The sequence below is a fragment of the Bufo gargarizans genome, chromosome 1 (genome assembly GCF_014858855.1).
Source record: "Bufo gargarizans isolate SCDJY-AF-19 chromosome 1, ASM1485885v1, whole genome shotgun sequence".
Lineage (NCBI taxonomy): Eukaryota > Metazoa > Chordata > Amphibia > Anura > Bufonidae > Bufo > Bufo gargarizans.
This window is the reverse complement of record NC_058080.1, coordinates 584738608-584758684: the sequence shown is the minus strand read 5'-3', so window position 1 is coordinate 584758684 and position 20077 is coordinate 584738608.

The following is a 20077-nucleotide window of genomic DNA, read 5'->3' as shown; positions in this document are numbered from 1 at the left end:
TAGTGGCTGAAAGTAAAAAAAAAAAAGTTATACTCACCTCATCAACTTGATTGCAGAGAGGTCGTCCACTCCCTTCTTGATTGAAAAAAAAACCCGCCAAAGGACTTGCGGCGAGTGTAATGACCTCACCACATGATCATACTAGCTGCCCCTAGGTGACATCATTACTGCATGCGCCCAGCTTGATCACGCGGTGACGTCATCGCGCTCTCTGCAGGTCCTTTGGTGGGGTTTCTTCAATCAGGAAAGGAGTGGACAGACTCTCTGCAATCAAGTGGATGAGGTGAGTATAATCTTTTTAACCCCCAATTAAAAGCATGTAATTCCCATAAGCCGTGATCAGCGTTGAACGCAGCATTTGAGGGGTTAGATGATGGGGGGGGGGGGCAGAGTGATCACCGTTCCCCCTCATTGCACCCGCTGCATACAATGGAAAGTGATTTGTGATTAAGTAATTACTTAACGAATCAAAATTTCTTGTCCAAATTAGGCAAAGCTGCAAAATCAAATTTTTCAAAACTTCGCTCATCTCTAATGACTATGTTTATGTTTCTCATTCTGGTCTTCATTCCAGTTGCTGCCAATGGTAACTGTCCTGACATAGTGAGGAAATAGGAAGGAAGGTACATACCTCCTTGAAGGGGGTTAAAGCTTATGAGCAGAAAATCCTTAGATCTTGTTCTCTAGTCTAATATATACCAAAAAGTTTGGTAATTCAGCTAGTCCACCATTTATGTGTGATGCTCTCATAGAGCCCATAAAATATTGTATAAGACATAGTACCTCTCATTATTCTTAAAAATTATAGTATATCGCCACGTTTTTTCTCCATCTTTAGGGTGCATTCACACAACCGTAAGTATTTTGCAGTCTGCAAACCTCAGATCCGTGAAACACAGATACCGTCCATGTGCAAGCCCATTGACTTCAATGTGTCCATGGTCCGCATGTCGAGACAAAGTATAAAAAATGTCTGCAAAGTACTTATGGTGGCATGAATGTCACCTTATACTGAAGCAACCAGCTATTCAACTACATACAAACAGCTTCTAAAAAATCATGAACTTTTTTAAAACTTTTTTTTGTCCACTACATAACAAAGACCAAATGTCCAATAGTTTATTCAATAACTGGGAATTTACGGATGCTTGGGCGCCGTTGATGCATTATTCATATGTGAGTGGCATTGTTGTGGTGTATATTCATGACTTGCTAACGGTACTCCCAGGACTTTAGTAGCGGGGAAATACGTATCATTGATGGTTTAGATTAGGGAATGAATGGCCAGACAACATATATTTATACACTTCGCTGTACTAAGAAAGTTCAAACAGAAGCTTACGGTGATTTCCTCATAGTGTTTATGCCAGCTTTGTTTACTGTTCACATTACAGTTATTTGCCCCATGCATTATTGATGAGTTTTAATTAGCATTTACATTTTTGCAGATAGATTGTGCTTCTCTGCTCTGAATTCAGTGTTTCTTCTAAGTAAGTATAAAGCGGACAAGCGGAGCCTGCTGACAAAATCTGGGGAACCCTGCAGTCTAGTATTGATTAGCCTTCATCAGTTTACTTTCTACAAACAAGGGGGCCTCCATCGAACATTTTAAAAAAAGTAGAAATACTTAGAGAACTGCATTTCTAAGTGTGTTGATGTGGATATTATAGTAGCATATAGCATTTCCATTATAACTGTGAAGGATTTTTGACATTCAGAGTTTAACAACAGATGGCTATTCAATGATTCAATAGCTAGATGTGGACCAAAGCAGAATTCAATTTCAGTCCAGAACCATACTTGTATAAAGTCTTTTCACTATTTAAACTCACATTCTTCACTATGTAACTATAGGTAAAAAGGGAAATACATACACAATGGAGAAAAATGGCAATGCGTCTTATAAAGTGAATACTAATTAGTGCTTCCATCATGCAAGTACTCATTAGTATGCATGAGTCGCGGGGAGAGGTATCTAACACTTTTCATGCTGGCTGTAATCATGGCTTCCTGATCTTTTTCTGGCCCCCTCACTGCACTGTGTCCTGACTGTGTATAGCATCAGGACATAGTACAGATAGGTGTGCACTATGACCTGAACCTGTGCATCATCAGGTAGCAGTGAATTGCGGGGCACAGAGCCAGAAGGCATTACTACAATGAAGGGGGCACAGAGGGCATTAATACTGTGAAGGGGGCACAGTGGGCATTATTACTGTGAAGGGGCACAGTGGGCGTTATTACTGTGAAGGGGGCACAATGGGTATTTCTACTCTGGAGGGGGCACATAGGGCATTACTAGCACAGTGGGCATTACTACTATTAAGGGGGCACAACGGGCATTATTACTATGAAGGGGGCACAGTGGGCATTACTACTATGAGGGGGGCTCAATGGGGATTATTAGTATGAAGGGGACACAATGGGGATTATTACTATGAAGGGGGCACAAAGAGGGTATTACAACTGTGAAAGGGGCACAGAGAGGGCATAACTACTGTGCGGGGGGCACAATGTGGGCATAACTACTGTGAGGGGAAACGGATCTGTACAATCTACTGTAAAGGTTGTACAATGAGGGCAATAATACTGTGAGGGGGTACAATTTTTGGGGAAATGACCCAGCCCTGGTGCCAAACACCCTAGGCAAGCCACTGCTCTAGCCTCCTTTATTTTTTCAGAATTTTTTCTTTTTCCCTCCCTAAGCTCTTGAACGCAATGACATCAATAGTAAATGATGTCTTAGGGTAGGTTCACATCACGTTTTATGCTTCTGTTTGATGTATATGTTACAAAATAAAGGATACAAAAACGCAGTGCACCACGTTCTTGTATCCTGCACAGTACAGTAAAAAAGTATACCTTTTTTTACAATGGTAAAAAAAAGTATATATTTTTTTTTACAGTGGAACTCTATAGTGAATGGATGCCACTGTATGGCATCAGTGTGAGGCATCTGTTTAACGTATACTTTTTTGTATATGTTTAAAAGATGGGAAAAACTTGATGCGAACCCACCCTTGGGGACACTGACATACATAGCTGTGGGTAAACACACATTTGTTAACAACATATGTATTATGGCATATGTATTATGCTTGTTCATATTCCAAAACTTCCAAAAGTTGTCCCTTATAGGGGCAGATGATGATTGAACACACACAGTGTTATTGGCTTGGGGATCAATTGTCAAAAAATTATGCAAAATCTCTGCCCCTACAAAACGCACAAGCCTAAAAAAATTATATCTTTTAATTGGGAGCAGCAGCAGTGCAATGTGGCTGTGGAAAGGGTTTGGCTTTAGTGGCATGCGGCTACAATAGCGGTGTCAGTTGCAGCAGCAGCCATATGGTACATGCTGGCAGACTGGCAGCAGCATGATGGAGTAGCAGCAGCCTTACAGAAGATGATGGTCAGCAGGCCACAGTAGTGGCATGATGGAGGTGCTGGCATCATGGAAGCAGCAGCAGCCGCACAGAAAAATGATGGTTTGCAGGTGGCAGCAGTGGCATGATGGGGGCAGTAGCATGATTGAGGCAGGCAGCAACAGTGGAAAGATCAGCGTCCGATATACACCCCAACCATAGGATGATTACTCATTCAAGTAACTAATTAAGCCTGTGGCAGCCATCATAATACATAACCTACATAGAAAATGCCAGACCGCTTATACTAAATTAAATTCTTTATTACAAAAAATCACAATGCATTACAAAACATGATTAAAAGAAATTGGTGCAGGAGATAAAAACGACATCACTGGAGGAAACATGCAGTGGATGCAGGTCCATATTCGTCCAACATGATTAATCATTCATTACAGTGCATATGTCAGAAATTCATAAATAGACAGAACATTGGACATTTACCCATACTGTGTCTCCTCCAGGATGGCGCCAAACCCCAACGCGCGTTTTGGCGTACCTTCGTCTGGGGGTAGCGTCATCACTGGAGGACATGGATTATATATAGATATCGACCAATCAATGCGTACCACTTATTTCTGGTTTCTCCGTCATCATAGCCGCGCCGGAAGTGACCCACAACGTTTAGCGCCGCCGTCCGGAGGACCATGTGACCCCGCTAGGTCACATGATCTTCACGCGGTCATATGATGAGGATGACGTCACGTAACCGCGCACAGATTGTCGCGGCCCCGTGACGTCATCCTGGCTCAATGTGCGCATCTCAGAATCACAGCAAAGTGGTCACATTACCACACTCATATATTAGAGAAGCATGAGTATAAAGGAAACATAGAAAAAAGAGATAGAAAGGCGGCCACCTTCATTAGATATAGAAAGAATTCAAGAACCAATGATTTAAGCATAAAATAATTCAAGATATGACCCGTGCAAAAATTGTGCATGTCACAAATATTCTATATAGATCAAAACATGTGAACAAACATACATTGATTAATAAAAGTTAGAAGTGTGTCAGTGTAATATTCACATATGTCGGGTCTATATCACAAAATGGTACACCCCATATGTATTCAAAATACAAATTTACATGTTTAAATAAATACAATAATTACATGATTGTTAATTGATAATTTAGACAAATTCATCCTTAATTAATATTGTTGAATATAATACGTGCCCCTTCCCATTCCATATTGGAAACACATCATTCATTCAGTTCCACTACCTCAATTGTTGGTATTCGTTGGTATCTCTACCAGAGACATCACACATTTATATGCGATGCACTCCGTTAAATGAGGGGGAGGAATTGTCGATGGAGATATCATTTATTCCGTAGCGGATACTCAAGAAAAAGAGGAAAATTTTGGATGAAGAATGTGGGGAAAATAGAAAGAAATGGAAGGGGGGGGGGGGAAAGGGGGGATAATAAGGGGGGGATAGGGGGGAAAGGGGGGAAAAGGGGGGAAGGGGAGTGGTGAGGAAAGGGAGGGGGGGGTGGGTGTGAGGAAAGAGAAAGAAAGGAAAAAAAACTGTGAAGAAGAGACTAAATAATTGTTGGCCAGCCCATTATCATTGTATTGTCACGTACCGGCAGGACAGGTAGTGGATCCTCTGGACCAGAGAGGCGATGGCGCGGGTTGTACTAAAGGACCGGTTCTAAGCAGTTACTGGTCTTCACCAGAGCCCGCCGCAAGGCGGGATGGATTTGCTGCGGCGGTAACTACCAGGTCGTGTCCCCTAGTAACAACTCAACCTCTCTGGCAGCTGATAAGGCGTGGTACACAGGGAGAAGGCAAGAGCGTAGTCGGACGTAGCAGAGGTCAGGGCAGGCGGCAAAGGTTCACAGGCGAGTAGACGGTAGCAACGGGTTCGGCAACAGGCAAGGCAAACAAACACAGTGAAACGCTTTCTCTGAGGCACAAGGCACAAAGATCCGGCAGAAAGCTGTGGGAGGAGAAGGTATAAATGGGCAGTGCACAGGTGCAGCCTAATTAAGTCAGCACTGCCTCTCACAAACCTTAACCCTTAATAACCCTTTTGGACCAGGCACCAATCACTGGTGCACTGGCCCTTTGAATCTAAGAGTCCCGGCGCACGCGCGCCCTAGAGAGCGAGGACGCACACGCCGAGACACTGGAGTGCTGCCTGGGGGCATACGCTGTGAGCGCTCCGAGGCCAGCAGGGGACCCGGAGCGCTCAGCGTAACAGTACCCCCCCCCCCCTTTGGTCTCCCTCTCTTTTTGGTACCAAAGAACTTGCGGATGAGACTGCGGTCCAGGATGTTCTCCTCCGGCTCCCATGACCTCTCCTCAGGACCGCAGCCCTCCCAGTCGACAAAAAAAAATCTTTTTCCCCGGGAGATCTTGGTCGCCAAGATCTCCTTGACAGAGAATATATCGGAGGTACCGGCGACAGGGGTGGGAGAAACAAGCTTGGGAGAAAAACGGTTAAAGACAGCAGGTTTAAGAAGTGAGGCATGGAAGGAGTTATGGATTCGGAGGGAGGGAGGAAGATGGAGCTGATAAGAAACTTGATTGATACGACTCTTGATTTTATAGGGTCCCAAGAAACGAGGGCCCAACTTGTAACTTGGGACCCTAAATCGGATGTACCTAGAGGAGAGCCACACCTTGTCACCCGGGCGAAATTCCGGAGGAGATCTGCGTCTCTTGTCAGCTTGAACCTTCATACGGGCGGAAGCCTTGAGGAGAGCAGCGTGGGTTTCTCGCCAGATGGAGGAAAAATCCTGTACAAGACTGTCAACGGCAGGTACAGAAGAAGGAGCTGGAGACTGCCGCAACATAGCGGTCAACTGGGCCAGCTGTTGACCCTGCTGGGCCACAATAGTGGTGAGGTCCGCTAGGCTTGGCAGGGGAACATCAGCGGGATCCATGGCCGGATCTTACTGTCACGTACCGGCAGGACAGGTAGTGTATCCTCTGGACCAGAGAGGCGATGGCGCGGGTTGTACTAAAGGACCGGTTCTAAGCAGTTACTGGTCTTCACCAGAGCCCGCCGCAAGGCGGGATGGATTTGCTGCGGCGGTAACTACCAGGTCGTGTCCCCTAGTAACAACTCGACCTCTCTGGCAGCTGATAAGGCGTGGTACACAGGGAGAAGGCAAGAGCGTAGTCGGACGTAGCAGAGGTCAGGGCAGGCGGCAAAGGTTCACAGGCGAGTAGACGGTAGCAACGGGTTCGGCAACAGGCAAGGCAAACAAACACAGTGAAACGCTTTCTCTGAGGCACAAGGCACAAAGATCCAGCAGGAAGCTGTGGGAGGAGAAGGTATAAATGGGCAGTGCACAGGTGCAGCCTAATTAAGTCAGCACTGCCTCTCACAAACCTTAACCCTTAATAACCCTTTTGGACCAGGCACCAATCACTGGTGCACTGGCCCTTTGAATCTAAGAGTCCCGGCGCACGCGCGCCCTAGAGAGCGAGGACGCACACGCCGAGACACTGGAGTGCTGCCTGGGGGCATACGCTGTGAGCGCTCCGAGGCCAGCAGGGGACCCGGAGCGCTCAGCGTAACATGTATACTCTACAATCAATGCCTATCCCATACTATACTCCTAGTGTATGATTATGTCCCTCAAATCGCAGGGTCATTGACCGTGCGAGATGGGAGATTGTAAGATGGCAGTCGTAAATCAAACAAGTGATGACCCTAAAAGGTAAGGAGGTTAGAAATAATTAAAACATAATATTAAAACCACAACAAACCCCTTTTGGGCGTGGAGACCCATGTGAACCCATGATCCTATAAATATGAGGAGAAACCAGTCGACTCATTCAGGCCACCCGGATGCAGTGTATTTAACTTCCAAATCCACTTGCATTCGAGCTGCCCCAATCTTTTTGTTACATTGCCGCCTCTGATATTTTTCATAACACAGTCAATCGCCCGTACTTTCAAATGCACAGGATTGCAGTCGTGATATGCCTTGAAATGCCTCGCCACTGGTTTTAGATTACCCAGTCGAAGGTACGCCGAAGGTATGACGAAGGTACGCCGATACGCGCGTTGGGGTTGGCGCCATCCTGGAGGAGACACAGTATGGGTAAATCTCCAATGTTCTATCTATTTATGAATTTCTGGCATATGCACTGTAATGAATGATTAATCATGTTGGACGAATATGGACCTGCATCCACTGCATGTTTCCTCCAGTGATGTCGTTTTTAGCTCCTGCACCAATTTCTTTTAATCATGTTTTGCAATGCATTGTGATTTTTTGTAATAAAGAATTTAATTTAGTATAAGTGGCAAGATCAGACACTGCCATCAAGGCCAGATCTATTCATCGAATACAAGCTTTGTTCATTTCGACAAAAGTAAGGTTTTGGACACTAGCGGAGGACAACTTGGTCCGTCTGGATGTCACCACTCCCCCCATAGCACTGAAAACCCTCTCCGAGATGACACTGGAAGCTGAGTAAGAAAGAAGAAAGAGAGTGTGTCGTGCCATTTCGGGTCACTGTTCCAGTCTGCCTGCCCATAATTCCATGGGGTCAGGGAACAGGGCAGGGTATGGGCCAGGGACTGGCCAGAATTTTAATTACCTAAACCTCGGTGTTAACGGCGGAAGTTGTTGGCTTTCTGACTGGCCTCAGGCTGGTACGGCACATGAGAAAACTGCTCTATGATATTGAGGAGACTGAAATGCCTGCTGCTACTGCTGCTGTGGCTTCTGCTGTTCGTGGCTGCGGGAGGAGGGTGACTCTGTGGGGGGTGGCGAGGGGCCTCTCTTTCGGTCACACTGGCAGCAGGTGTTTGCTCGCCATAAGCTGTGTTTCCTGGTAATTACATAATTTATCTTTCTGCCAGAGGAAAAATATTTTCCCCCATTTTGCCTTGATAGCGAAGGGTCTAAAAGCATGGCTATCCAGTAATTATGACAGCTTGATGTCAATGATCTCGCCAGCATTCCCGAGGTCCCAGTTATTCCTGGCTCTGCCCCCCCAATTGGGTGTTTAGCTGGTGCTATTATCATCATCCTCCTTCTGCTCCTCCACCTGGGACTCCTCCTCCTTATCTTGCAGTGGCAGCTCCTCATCTTCATCCTCGTCCTCAATGGCAAATTCCCCCTTCGTGTGTCCCCAAAAGCTACAGGGCAAACTCTAAGATGCATCAGCTGCTCTTATTCCACTGTGGTCCCCTGCTGCATGAGAATCAGCGCCTGTTCTAAGATAAATATGACACGGATGACATTGTTCATACCGCAGTTGACCTGATGACGAAATTTGTGGCCTCTTAAAGGGCTTCAACACCCAACAGGCATTTCTGATTAGCTGCCACTGCCTGACCTTGAAGCAGCACATGCTCGTATCTGCTGAGATTGTTTGTTGCAAAATTCTTCACTGCTTTCCGCTGCTCGTACATATACTTGAGCATGTGCAATGTGGAATTCCATCAAGTTGGCATGTGGTTGATTAAGTGGTGAAGCAGCAGACTGTTCTGTTGCTGCAGTTCCAGGAGAGCGTTCCTTGTGATGTATGAGTGGCTGAAGTGCTTGGACAGTTTCCTGAATTCTTCTAGCACCTTACACAAGCCAGTGTACTTTAGAAAATGTTGCATCAATAGGTTGATGATGTGCGCCATGAAGAGAGCATGTATTATTTTGACCAAGTTCACCCAGGTTCAGGGCAGCCAGAATGTTGTTCCCATTGTTGCTGACCACCTTGCCCAGTTGTAGTCGGCAGTCTGACAGCCAACGGAATGGTTGCTGCTTGATGTACTTTAGCAACTGCTCGCCGGTGTGGCTACTCCCACCCAGGCCGATCAGCTCCAGCACGGCGTTGCAATGCTTGACTTAACACATTACGTACGAATTAGGGGTAGTGAGAGTGGCTCTGTGCCCTGCTGCTGTTGGGGATTGGCCAGCATCCACTAAGGAGGAGGCAGAGAAGCGCCTGGTGTGGGAGCCAGGCCGATCCAGTGTTGGGGGGGTCAAAAGGACCTGGCCTCACTGCTGCCAGAGAAATCATTGACCCAGTGGGCTATGAAAGACATGTACTGTCCCTGCACATAAGAGCTGCTTCAGGTGTCCACCGTGGCGTGAACCTTGCCGCATAGCGAGAATTGCAGCTAGCGTCCCACGTTCTCCGTACAAGGCAGGTATGGCTTTTTTGGGAGAAATAATTCTGGCTAGAAATCTTCCAGGGAGGCTGTGCGCATGCTATTAGCTACCTAAAGACAGCAGACTCAATTAAACGGTAAGGCAGCAACTGCAACTAGAGTTGCACATATTCCATTATCAATGGCTTAGGATGGAGCGGAGTCTGAGTTTGAGTGGGAGAAGCAGAAAGGGATGATGACGATGTGAAAGACACTGTACTGCCTGTGGATGTGGCCTGGCTGCTGCAAGGTGAAGCGGGAGAAGGAGGGAACACTTGTTGTGGTATCTGGCTTGCCACCTGCCTGCCCATGGGATGGGGTGATACTGCTTCATGTGGTTCAATAGAGCTGCCTACGTTTGTGTTTGCATGCCCATGTCTTAGTTTCCTCTTGCATAGCTTGCACAAGGCAATGCTTTTGTGTTCTGCCAGGGTGGAGAAAAAATGGTCCCCTCATCTACTCTTCTCCAACTGCCACTGTTGGTGCCCCCAATGTCAATACCATGGCTATGGGTTCCACTACTATTACCATCAACACAGCTATGCCTAGGGCCTGCAGCCTCCTCCTCCACCTCCTCCTTAGGGCAATTCAAATGCTGACTGCTCTCGCACAAGTCATCAAGAGAGAGACTTTCTCTACTATCTGCCATAGGGCATGGTGGGGTTTTCTTTCCACTTCTTAGGAAAAATGAAGGCACCCCACTAGGAAGGGGCATTTATGACTGAGAGGACTCCACTGAAAACCTTCTCTGCAACGAGGGGGAGCAGAAGGAATGCTGTGTACCCTGGCTTCATGACATGGTGTCAGATTCTGAAGGCAACTCCACGTCATCATGCTGCAACTGAAAGGAGAAGTGAGCTATCCGTTCCACAATCTCATCCTCTTTCTCTTCGATGATAATGTTGTGCCTTTCCAAAACCAGCATGGACAACTGCGGCCTACTATAACTACTACTACTGCTACTTCAGGCTTTATAGTTGGTGCTGCTACTACCCACATTCTGGCTCTGGGTTTTTCATTTGGAACCCTTCCGTAGCCCTGACATTTGGGCCTCTCACATATTGTGCGCTATCCTGTGTATTTGAGTAGTAATCACGTATATGTCAGTTTTAATAATTTAATAATTTTTACAATCTCCCCAAAAAATTAGCAAAGTGTGGAGATATAAATTATAGGTAAATTGTTACTCTAGCCTGTGTTTTGTTATACTGATCACCTATGTGCTGGTTTAATTAAATTGAACAAGTCCCCAAAAGAATTGCATTCAAAAAGGGTGGATATAGAATAAACGGAAATAGATGACTGAGGCCTGATGCTCAATTTCACTTTAATACTCACAGGTAAATTGTTGCCCTAGCCTATGTATTGGTGTACTGATCACCTATATGCTGGTTTAATGAAACTGTAAAAGTCCCATAAAAAATTAAATTCAAACTGTGCGGAGATATAATAAACGGAAACAAACTATTGAGGCCTGATGCATATTTTCACGTTAACACTCACAGGTAAATTGTTTCCCTAGCCTGAGTATTGGTTTACTGATCCCTGTATTCTGGTTTCATTAAACTAAACAAAAAATGAATTACAACGTATTACAATGTAGAAATACAATAGACTGAAACAGACGAGTGAGGCCTGACTGAAGTCTGATAAAGATTGGGGGTCTGATCTGTAGCCTGATAAAGATTGGGGGTCTGATATGAGGCCTGATGATGATTGGGGCTCTGATTTGGGGATCTGATCTGAGGTCAGATGAAAAATATATTTTTCAGATTTTCCTCCTCTAAAGCCTAGGCACTTCTTATAAAGCAAAAATTATAGTAATAATTATTATGACATGCAAAAGGCAGATAGCAGCCACCCCCGCACTATAATGCACTCTTTTTGTTAAAGAAGTTAAAAGCATAATTTTAAAAGTGGTTTCTGTTTGACAACTGTGATCTGTGATGTCAGTAGGAAATTGGCATCCCTTGTCTGTCTGCACAATGACCATTCAATTGAAAAAAATATACACATACTGTATTCCAGGGAGCCACCATATTCTTATATTTTTATCTTATCAATTTAATTCCGACTCAGCACTTACACCGATAAAGTCATGTCATCTTGTGCTTATTCCTGTAATCAGATACGTAAAATAGGATTACATATTGTCATCGTCACTCTAGGTATAAAATGAGTGAAATGTGTTTGAATACTAATTGGGGCTCGGAAAGTAGCAATTATATTGCTTAACGGCAACCTCCTATGGCGGATGTACCATGAAACAACTTGTCATGAAAGAAACTTGCAGAGGTGCAGTCACATTTTTCTGGGTAATCTATGGAGGGCAAGAATAACTTCTTGGACTAATTTTGGAAGCAGCAGGTGCTTTGGTTTTCCCACTGCACAAAGCATGTATTTTATAATTAGAATGCTTGCAGGGTGGATGAGCTGGGACAGATTGGGAGGGAGGAAGTGGCATGCTGCTTGGAAAATCAGAAAAGAGGTTATTATATTATACATTTCTACTAAATGTCAAAGTTGAAAGCAATGCTTGGAATATCATTAAAATATGTTAATAAACTTCAAGAATGTACTGTGAATTTAAACAGAGGCTCCAATTGTCACATTTATTTGCTAGTTACTTGTGTCAGTTTATAGATAATAATGGTAATAAACTGATGTAATTTAACCCCTTAAGGCCCTATTTCACCTTAAGGACTTGGCCATCTTTTGCAAATCTGACCAGTGTCACTTTAAGTGCTGATAACTTTAAAACGCTTTGACTTATCCAGGCCATTCTAAGATTGTTTTTTTTTGTCACATATTGTACTTCATGACACTGGTAAAAAGAAGTAAAAAAAAAATAAATCATTTTTATTTATCGAAAAATACAAAATTTACCATTTTTCTTTTAAAAATGGCAAATTTCCAAGTTTCAATTTCTCTACTTCTATAATACACAGTAATACCTCCAAAAATAGTTATTACTTTACATTCCCCATATGTCTACTTCATGTTTGGATTATTTGGGGAATGATATTTTATTTTTTGGGGATGTTACAAGGCTTAGAAGTTTAGAAGCAAATCTTGACATTTTTCAGACATTTTCAAAAATCCAATTTTTAGGGACCAGTTCAGGTCTGAAGTCACTTTGCAAGGCTTACATAATAGAAACCATCCAAAAATGACCCCATTCTAGAAACTACACCCCTCAAGGTATTCAAAACGGATTTTACAAACTTTTTTAACCCTTTAGGTGTTCCACAAGAATTAATGGAAAATAGAGATACAATTTTAAAATTTCTTGGCAGATTCCCATTTAAATATTTTTTTTCCAGTTAGAAAGGAAGGTTTAGCAGCCAAACCAAACTCAATATTTATGGCCCTGATTCTGTAGTTTACAGAAACACCTCATATGTGGTCATAAACCACTGTACGGGCATGCGGCAGGGCACAGAAGGAAAGGAATGCCATACGGTTTTTGGAAGGCAGGTTTTGCTGGACTGTTTTTTTTTTACACCATGTCCCATTTGAAGCCCCCCTGATGCACCCCTAGAGTAGAAAATCCATAAAAGTGACCCTATCTAAGAAACTACACCCCTGAAGGTATTCAAAACTGATTTTACAAACATCGTTAACCCTTTAGGTGTTCCACAAGAATTAATGGAAAATAGAGATACAATTTCAAAATTTCGCTTTTTTTGCTGATTTTCAATTTTAATAATTTTTTTCCATTTACAAAGCGAGGGTTAACAGCCAAACAAAACTCAATATTTATGGCCCTGATTCTGTAGTTTACAGAAACACCTCATATGTGGTCGTAAACCGCTGTACGGGCACGCGGCAGGGCACAGAAGGAAAGGAATGCCATACGGTTTTTGGAAGGCAGGTTTTGCTGGACTGTTTTTTTTTTACACCATGTCCCATTTAAAGCCCCCCTGATGCACCCCTAGATTAGAAACTCCAAAAAAGTGGCCCCATTTTTGAAACTATGGGATAGGGTGGCAGTATTGTGGGTACTAGTTTAGGGTACATATGATTTTTGGTTGCTCTATATTAAATTTTTTGTGAGGCAAGGTAACAAGAAATAGCTGTTTTGGCACCGTTTTTATTTTTTGCTATTTACAAAATTCATCTGACAGGTTAGATCATGTGATATTTTTATAGACTAGGTTGTCACATACGGCATACATATTAGGACATCGTCAGACATCATCCACAACTCCATCCTCCGTCAGGCAAAACTCCGTCAGACCTCAGACATCAGACAAAACTCTGTCCTCCGTCACCCAAAACTACATCAGACTTCAGACATCAGACAAAACTCTGTCCTCCGTCACCCAAAACTCGATCAGACCTCAAACATCAGACAAAACTCCGTCCTCCATCACCCAAAACTCCATCAGACCTCAGACATCAGACAAAACTCTGTCCTCCGTCACCCAAAACTCCATCAGACCTCAGACATCAGACAAAACTCCGTCCTCCGTCACCCAAAACTCCATCAGACCTCAGACATCAGACAAAACTCTGTCCTCCGTCACCCAAAACTCCATCAGACCTCAGACATCAGCTAAAACTCCGTCAGACCTCAGACATCAGCCAAAACTCCGTCCTCCGTCAGGCAAAACTCCATCAGACCTCAGACATCAGCTAAAACTCCATCAGACCTCAGACATCAGCCAAAACTCCGTCCTCCGTCAGGCAAAACTCCATCAGACCTCAGACATCAGCTAAAACTCTGTCCTCCCTCAGACATCAGCCAAAACTCCGTCCTCCCTAACTCAAAATACGCCCTACTACACACACTCTTCACCTGACGGAGCTGCTAGCTGCTGGAGAGGCAAAGGACCTGTGATGACGTCATGACCATGTGACGAGTCACGTGTGTGGGAGGGGTCAGATGTGCACAGCAGCTGGTAGAGTGTACAGAACAGTAGCCATCAAATAGAGCTCTGTACTAGAGATGTGTGTGTAACCTGCATGTAGCAGAGCTGTGTACTGTGTTACAGAGATGTATGTGTAACCTGCATGTAGCAGAGCTGTGTACTGTGTTACAGAGATGTACGTGTAACCTGCAGGTAGCAGAACTGTGTACTGTGTAGCAGATCTGTATGTGTAACCTGCATGTAGCAGAGCTGTGTACTGTGTAGCAGAGCTGTATGTGTAACCTGCATGTAGCAGAGCTGTGAACTGTGTAGCAGAGCTGTATGTGTAACCTGCATGTAGCAGTGCTGTGTACGGTGTAGCAGAGCTGTATGTGTAACCTGCATGTAGCAGAGCTGTGTACTGTGTTACAGAGATGTATGTGTAACCTGCATGTAGCAGAGCTGTGTACTGTGTTACAGAGATGTATGTGTAACCTGCAGGTAGCAGATCTGTATGTGTAACCTGCAGGTAGCAGAGCTGTGTACTGTGTTACAGAGATGTATGTGTAACCTGCATGTAGCAGAGCTGTGTACTGTGTTACAGAGATGTATGTGTAACCTGCAGGTAGCAGATCTGTGTACTGTGTTACAGAGATGTACGTGTAACCTGCAGGTAGCAGAACTGTGTACTGTGTAGCAAATCTGTATGTGTAACCTGCATGTAGCAGAGCTGTGTACTGTGTAGCAGAGCTGTATGTGTAACCTGCATGTAGCAGAGCTGTGTACTGTGTATCAGTGCTGTATGTGTAACCTGCATGTAGCAGTGCTGTGTACTGTGTAGCAGAGCTGTATGTGTAACCTGCATGTAGCAGTGCTGTGTACAAAAAATGAGCCCCCACCCAGCTCCGTACACATAATTACAAAAAAGTTATAGAGCTCAAAATATGACGACAAAAAAAAAAAATCTGATTCTGTAAATCTCCTGTCACTCCGAGTTACTCAGAATTGGTAGCCTAATTAATAAATACATGCAACATGAATGCATATATGCCGCTTCACACAGATCACAAGTGTTAGGCCTCTTGGACATGAACGTTGTTGGTCCATTCTGTGCATTGGGGACAGCAATTTGCAGTCCCCAATGCACGGGCAACGTGCGTGCAGCAGCCGGGACAGATCCAGACCCATTCAACTTGAATGGGTCCGTGAATATGTTCTACTTTTTTGCTGTGCGGAGGCATGTAGTGCTTCTGTGGGGATCCGATCCGTGTTTCTGTTCCGTTCAAGTGAATGGGTCGACATCACGGATGCGGGATGCACACGGCTGGTGCCCTGTGTATTGCGGAACCGCCGTATGTGGTCCACAATTCGACCACAGGCACACAGCGACCATGTGCAAGAGGCCTTACAAAGATGGGATTTAAGGTGCACATCCTCTTGTGCTTCCCATATTCCACAGATTTATATCACACAGCTGCTTACAGTTGTGCTGATAAGTTTACATACCCTTGCAGAATTTATGATTTCTTAAAGGGGTATTCTCATCTTCCCTTTTTCATACTTACCTTCCTTGAGCGTGATGTTCACTTCCTGTATTCTTCTCCCGGCCGGGCCGCGCAATGTCCTGAACGCACACAGCGCCGCGCATGTGCCATGGTGACTTATTCCTGGCCTGTATAGTACAGAGTCGGCGTGCGCATTCGCGGCTCTGTACTATACTGGCCAGGAAGAAGTCATCATGGCGCATGTGCAGCGGCATGCGCGTTCAGGACATTGCGCGGCCCAGCCGGGAGAGAATTTTCCGTCTTCTGCGCAAGCGTGGCCCGGCTGGATTCGACAGGAGAGGTGGCCATGACCAGGGGAGACCAAAGACAACATCAGGTAAGAGGGGACTTATTTTCTAAAAAAGGATGGGAATTGGGTAATAAAATGTATTTAGAAAAATTATCACTGTCAAATCATTAACAGATGTAACAGTGATCATTAAGATGAGAATACCCCTTTAACCATTTTTCAGAGAATATGATTGATACCACGGACACTTCTCTCTCGCTCGTGGTTAGTGGTCGGCTGAAGCCATTTATGTCAAACAACGGTGTTTACTCTTTATAAATCATAATCACAACACAAACTCCCCAAATGACCCTGATCAGAAGTTTACACGCCCCAGTTATTAATACCATGTATTGCCCCCTTTAACATCAATGACAGCTTGAAGTCTTTTGTGGTAGTTATGGATGAGGCTCTTTATTTTCTCAGATGGTAAAACTGCCCATTCTTCCTGTTGAAAAAAAAAAGCAATTCCACCACAGTTTTACGTGATTTTTATTTACGACATTCGATGTGCGATAAAACTGACTGGTACTTTTATTCTACAGGTCAGATCTAATCCGGCAATACCTTATATGTATAGTTTTTTTGTCGCCATATTTTGAGCCCCGTAACTTTTTTGTAATTATGTGTACAGAGCTGGATGGGGGCTCATTTTTTGCGGTGCAATCTAAACTTTTTACTGATACCATTCTGGGGTGTTTAAGACTTTTTGATCACTTTTTATTTACATTTTTGTAGCAAATTAAGTGACCAAAAACGGCGAATCGGACATTTGGACTCTTTTTTATTTCTGTTTTGCTGTTTGCCGTATGGGGAATATATTTTTATACAATGGGCGTTTTTACACATTGCGAAACCCATGATGTGTCTTTTATTTTAATTTTGGGAAAAGGGGGGTGATCTGAATATTTATGGGTTTTTTTTTTACACTTTTTTATAGTTCCCAGGTTACACACACATCTCTGTAACACAGTACACAGCTCTGCTACATGCGGTTAGACAAACTGCTCTATATACACAGTACACAGCTCTGCTACCTGCAGGTTGCACATACATCCCTGTAACACAGTACACAGCCTGCTACATGCAGGTTACACATACATCTCTGTAACACAGTACACAGCTCTGCTACATGCAGGTTACACATACATCATTGTAACACAGTACACAGCTCTGCTACATGCAGGTTACACATACAGCTCTGCTACACAGTACACAGCACTTCTACATGCAGGTTACACACACATCTCTGTAACACAGTACACAGCTCTGCTACATGCTGTTACACACACTGCTCTATATACACAGTACACAGCTCTGCTACATGCAGGCTACACACACATCTCTGTAACACAGTACACATCTCTGCTACACAGTACACAACACTGCTACCTGCAGGTTGCACATACATCCCTGTAACACAGTACACAGCTCTGCTACATGCAGGTTACACATACAGATCTGCTACACAGTACACAGCTCTGCTACCTGCAGGTTGCACATACATCTCTGTAACACAGTACACAGCTCTGCTACATGCAGGTTACACATACAGCTCTGCTACACCGTACACAGCACTGCTACATGCAGGTTACACATACAGCTCTGCTACACAGTTCACAGCTCTGCTACATGCAGGTTACACATACAGCTCTGCTACACAGTACACAGCTCTGCTACATGCAGGTTACACATACAGATCTGCTACACAGTACACAGTTCTGCTACCTGCAGGTTACATGTACATCTCTGTAACACAGTACACAGCTCTGCTACATGCAGGTTACACATACATCTCTGTAACACAGTACACAGCTCTGCTACATGCAGGTTACACACACATCTCTAGTACAGAGCTCTATTTGATGGCTACTGTTCTGTACACTCTACCAGCTGCTGTGCACATCTGAACCCTCCCACACACGTGACTCGTCACATGGTCATGACGTCATCACAGGTCCTTTGCCTCTCCAGCAGCTAGCAGCTCCGTCAGGTGAATAGTGTGTGTAGTAGGGCGTATTTTGAGTTAGGGAGGACAGAGTTTTGTCTGATGTCTGATGGAGTTTTACCTGACGGAGGACGGAGTTTTGTCTGATGTCTGATGGAGTTTTGCCTGACGGAGGACGGAGTTTTGTCTGATGTCTGAGGTCTGATGGAGTTTTGCCTGACGGAGGACGGAGTTTTGTCTGATGTCTGAGGTCTGATGGAGTTTTGGGTGACGGAGGACAGAGTTTTGTCTGATGTCTGAGGTCTGATGGAGTTTTGCGTGATGGAGGACGGAGTTTTGTCTGATGTCTGAGGTCTGATGGAGTTTTGGGTGACGGAGGACAGAGTTTTGTCTGATGTCTGAGGTCTGATGGAGTTTTGCGTGATGGAGGACGGAGTTTTGTCTGATGTCTGAGGTCTGATGGAGTTTTGGGTGACGGAGGACAGAGTTTTGTCTGATGTCTGAGGTCTGATGGAGTTTTGTCTGACGGAGGACGGAGTTTTGTCTGATGTCTGAGGTCTGATGGAGTTTTGGGTGACGGAGGACAGAGTTTTGTCTGATGTCTGAGGTCTGATGGAGTTTTGCCTGATGGAGGACGGAGTTTTGTCTGATGTCTGAGGTCTGATGGAGTTTTGGGTGACGGAGGACGAAGTTTTGTCTGATGTCTGAGGGCTGATGGAGTTTTGTCTGACGGAGGACGGAGTTTTGTCTGATGTCTGATGGAGTTTTGCCTGACGGAGGACGGAGTTTTGTCTGATGTCTGAGGGCTGATGGAGTTTTGCCTGACGGAGGATGGAGTTGTGGATGATGTCTGACGATGTCCTAATATGTATGCCGTAGTCACAGATGCGGCGATAACTAATATGTATACTTTTTTCTATTTATGTAAGTTTTACACAATGATTTCTTTTTTGAAGCAAAAAAAATCATGTTTTAGTGTTTTCATAGTCTGAGAGCCATAATGTTTTCATTTTTTTGGTGATTACCTTGGGTAGGGTATGATTTTTGCAGGATGCAATGATGGTTTTATTGGCACTATTTTGGGGTGCGTGTGACTTTTTGATCTCTTGCTATTACACTTTTTTTATGTAAGGTGACAAAAAATGGTTTATTTAGCACAGTTTTTATTTTTTACAGTGTTCATCTGAGGGGCTAGGTCATGTGATATGTTTATAGAGCCGGTCGATACGGACGCGGCGATACTAAATATGTACACTTTCCCACCCCCCTATTTTTTACCAATTTTTTTTTACTTTATTTGGGGAAAATTACATTTTTGTTTATTTTTACTTGAAACTTTTAATTTTTTTTGGGGGGGGGGGGAAACTTTATTTTTTAAACTTTTTTTTCACTTTATTTTTTGTCCCACTTTGGGACTTGAACTTTGGAGGGTATATTCCTTTACAATGCATTCCAATACTTCTGTATTTGAATGCATTGGCTGTATGAGTAATGCAGTAATCCAGGGGGCTGGATCTCACAGGCTCTTCACCCGAAGGCTGCGCGATGCCTTCCTTAGACATCACTCTGCCTTCCATGCCATCGGGTCCCCCCCACAGCCGCATGGGGACCCGATGGCACCGCCCGATCGCCTCCGCAAACCGCAGGTAAAGTCGCAAACCGCAGGTCTGAATTGACCTGCGGTTTGCGGCGATCGCCGATACGGGCATCCTGTCATAATTAACCCCCGCCGCGCCGCAATGTAAACTTTAACTTAGGACGTACCGGTACGCCCTGAGTCCTTATGGACTCGGGAAACAGGGCGTACCGATACACCCTAAGTCCTTAAGGGGTTAATCTCTTCCTGGTGCAGCGATTTTCGATTTTTTTTTATTTGTTTATTCTCCGGCCTT